This window comes from Megascapheus bottae, chromosome 18, assembly GCF_031878675.1.
Source record: "Megascapheus bottae isolate mThoBot1 chromosome 18, mThoBot2.hap1, whole genome shotgun sequence".
Classification (NCBI taxonomy): Eukaryota; Metazoa; Chordata; class Mammalia; order Rodentia; family Geomyidae; genus Megascapheus; species Megascapheus bottae.
Window position 1 is genome coordinate 3,100,604 of NC_143526.1, and position 4,149 is coordinate 3,104,752.

The 4,149-nt window shown below is 35.1% G+C and overlaps 1 pseudogene; it reads right to left on the reverse strand.

Annotated features, from left to right (window-relative positions):
• Positions 1–1,481: 1,481 nt before the first annotated feature.
• LOC150050011 (chromobox protein homolog 3 pseudogene) lies at positions 1,482–2,028 on the reverse strand (annotated as a pseudogene).
• Between the last annotated feature and the right edge of the window lie 2,121 nt (positions 2,029–4,149).

Here is a 4,149-nt window from a genome sequence, read left to right on the forward strand (position 1 = left end):
TGCTTTAACTATGTCTCATAAAATGTAACATTATGTTTTTGTTTTATTTTGTGCTCAGGTTTATAGGTTCTCATTAAAAAAATATCTTTTTCTTTGACTAATGGATTCTTTAGGAGAGGATTGTTAATTTTCATGACATTTGCTTGTTGTTTTCCCTGATTACTCCTAATTTGATTGGAGTTTGTTCAGAGAAGATATTATTTGATTTCAATTCTTATATTTTATGAGTTTGTTATCTTAAAATATGGCTATGAATGAAATACTGTAAAAATATTTGTTAAAGACCATTTGATGTACAGCAGAGAATATCTTATGAAATCCTTCATATTTATTAACAGATTAATGGTACATATTGCTTTAATCACTTTTTCACACAAGCATACATTACTCAACAATCATATACATTTCCCATAATTCCTCACCTTTCTTCAGATTGACCTTTTGCAGTTCATATATTTCATAGGGAGTATATGATGCTTGTCTTTCTGAGACTGGCTTACTTAATTTAACTATGTCATATAGCTCCTTCTATTTTCCTGCAAATGGTGGTGGCAATTCTCTTTATAGCTGTATATCACTGTGTATACATGCCTCATTTTATTATCCATTCATTTAACATATAGGTGATTTTGTTTCATAATCATTATGAATAGTATAACAAAAACATGGGATGCAGATAACATTTTAGTATGCTGGTATCATTTCTTTTGGATCTATACACAGGTTAGTGTATGATCATACGATAGCCTTTTATTCTACATTTCAAATTGGATAGGTAACATAATTCTCATTTTCCTTGATCTGGCTTCTTTTATTTAACATGGTAGTATCTAGTACCATTTATTTCCTACAAATGGCATGATTTGAATGGATGAATCATCATGATCTATGTGCTTTTAGTATACAGATTCTCATATTCTGTAAAGGAATGCTCATTACAGAAAATCAAATTTTATCTTAATTGTCTCATCTGGGTGAGGGAAGCTGTTGATAGAGATACTTTCCTTTCAAGATATTTTGCAAACGTATTGTATTTGCTATCTATGGCAGAGGCAGGAGGACCTAAAGTTGAGGCTAGCCTGGCTACCTAGTAAGTTCAAGGGCAGCCTGAGCTGCCTAGAGACCCTGTCTTAAATAATAACAAAATAAAACAAGGGCCAGCGATGTAACACAGTGATACATCCCTAATAAAAAAAAAACCAAACCAACCTGTTCCTGAATATAGAGGAAATATACCATGGTATTAAATATTATTTTCTGATAAAGGAAGCAACTAAAGAAAGCCTTAATTATATTTGTTCAAAGTAACCAGTGCTATTGAGGGGGAAAAAAAAACAACCCAACAGCTCCCAATGCTACTTTCAAAACCAACATATCAAACTTAATTTTCATTTCAAGTAGTTGTTTCACACTATTAATTCAAAAAGCAAGACTCAGATTATATATATATATATATATATATATATAAACAATGCAAACACTTATTGAGCTTCATCTTCTTGACAAGAATGCCAAGTTAGTCTCTCTTCATAAGAAGTAATTACAATCTGAGGACACTTCATATTTGCCTCTTTTGCCAGCACCAAGTCAGCTTCATCTGAATCTTTCCATTTCATGAGAAATATCAATTCTCCACTGCTATCTGTGGCACCAATTATTCGTTCAGGATCTAGACCTCTAGCAAAGCCCCTTTGTTTGTCAGCAGTATCTCTTTTTTTCTTTGATTTGCTGTCATCAGATTCACTGATAAAGATTTTCTTTTTGTACCATCCTCTTCGTTACCAGCTTTTTGAGAGTTAAGAAATGCTTCAATTAACTCTGGGCAATCTAAATTTCTTCGGGTTCCCAAGTGTCATCAGCATCTGTAAATCCCTTCCACTTCAGGAAATATTCCACCTTCCCATTCACTACATGTTGGGCCAGTACTTTTTCCACAACAAATTCTTCAGGCTCTGCTTCTTCAACATTTTTACTCTTTCTGTTCTGTTTCTTTCCCATTTTTTGCAACATAGTTTTGTTAGAGACCATTTTTAATTGTAGTCTCGATGAGCTATTACTCAGATGCTCCCGGTTGCGCTCATGCAGCAGCAGAGTCTCTGGCTGAGGTATTTGAGTTCTTGAATCTAAAATAGCTCAGCAATTAACTGGGCCATATATTTGCATACCTCCCAACATATTTATTTATAAATTGTAAGCTAAATCTAGCTTCCATATATAACAGAAAACATGCATCCTTTAAATTTCTGTGAAGAATATTAGAATTCTGATGAGAATTACTTTGAATCTGTAGTATAGCCATTTTAACATTAATTCTGCTTATTCATGAATATGGGAGGTCTTTTCATCGTCTATCGTCTAGGGTCTTCTTCAATTCTTTTTTCCAGAGATTCCTGTTTACATTGTCAGGATAATGTATAGAGGGGTTACAATTACATTCATCAGGTAATGGGTACCTTACTTCTTGAACTTTGATACACCTTCTCATGTTTTTGTCCCATTTCCTTTCCCCACCCCCTCCCAATCATCTTGCTTTTACCCTTCGCTTCCCTACTTAAATAAACGAATAAGTTATATACAGTACACCAAGTAACAAAGTCAGGTACAGTAACCATAAGATATTAACCATAAGTGTAATAAAAAGAAAAAAGAAATAACTTCACATGTACATTAAAAACAACAATCACAAAGACAAACCTCTTGTTTCCAAAACCTTAAGTTCATTTCATTTAGTCTCATCTTACATGACTGTATGTACATAGGTTTTGAAGTTTCATGATCCTCTGCTCGGAGAATCCTAAATGTGTACTAATTATTACAAATAAGGAAAACCATAGAGCCTATGTTCCTTTGGGTCTGGATTACTTCATTTAGTATAATATTTTCCAAGTCTTTCCATTTCCTTACAAATGGGGCAATATCATTCTTTCTGAAGGCAGCATAGAATTCCACTGTGTAGAAGTACCACATCTTTGTGAGCCATTCCTGTACTGAGGGGCATCTGGGTTGGTTCCATATCTTTACTCTGATAAATAGTGCTGCAATGAACATTGCTGTACTAGTGGCTTTAGTATGTTTTTGTTTCTGGACATTTGGGTTAATGCCACGGAGTGGGATTGCGGGGTCAAAGAGGAGCTCTATGCTTAGTTTTTTGAGGAATCGCCCTACTGCTTTCCATTGTGGTTGAACTAGTTTACACTCCCACCAACAGTAGTAGCAATCCCTCCTGGCCACATGCTCACCAACATCTGTTGTTATTGGATTTCTTAATATTGGCTCTTCTAACTGGAGTGAGGTGGAATCTCAAAGTTGTTTTGATTTGCCTTTCTTGCATGGCCAGAGAAAGTCTTTACTCCACCTTTCAGTGGGGTGCTTGTTTATTTGAGGATTTGTTTTTGAGATATTCAAGTTTTTGAGCTGTCGGTATATTTTAGATATGAGGCCCTTGTCTGTTTTATGGCTAGTGAAGATCTTCTACAAATTCAGTGCAATACCCATCAATATCCCAATGTCATTCTTTAAGTAAATAGAGGAAGCAATCCAAATATTCATGTGGAATAATAAAAGACCCCATATAGCAATAACAGTCCTTAGCAGAAAGAACAGCACTGAAGGAATACCAATATCAAACTTCAGACTTTGTTGCAGAGCTATATTAATCAAAACAGCTTGGTAGTGGCACAAGAATAGGTCCGAGGACCAGTGGAATAGAACTGAAGACCCAGAATCAACCCACAGTCCTATGGCCACCTAATCTTTGATTAAGGAGTCAAAAAAATAGGATGGAAGGAAGACAGCCTTTTTGACAAATGGTGCTGACAGAATTGATTAAGCACCTATGAACCTTATATGTCACCCTGCACCAGAAATATTTCCAAATGGATCAATGACCTTGAGGAAAAAGGAGATACCCTCAAATCTTTACAAGAAGGAATAAGAGGTACACTAGGACTCATTGGCATGGGTCAAAACTTTCTTAAAGATCCAGAAACACAACAAATTAAAGAAAATTTGAACAAATGGGACTGCATTAAATTGCTGAGCTTCTGTATGGAAAAGGACATGGAAAGCAAGTTAAATAGCCCACAGAGTGGGAGATCTTCACAACAAACAGGCCTTATATCTAAAATATGCCTACAGATCTTATTTCTT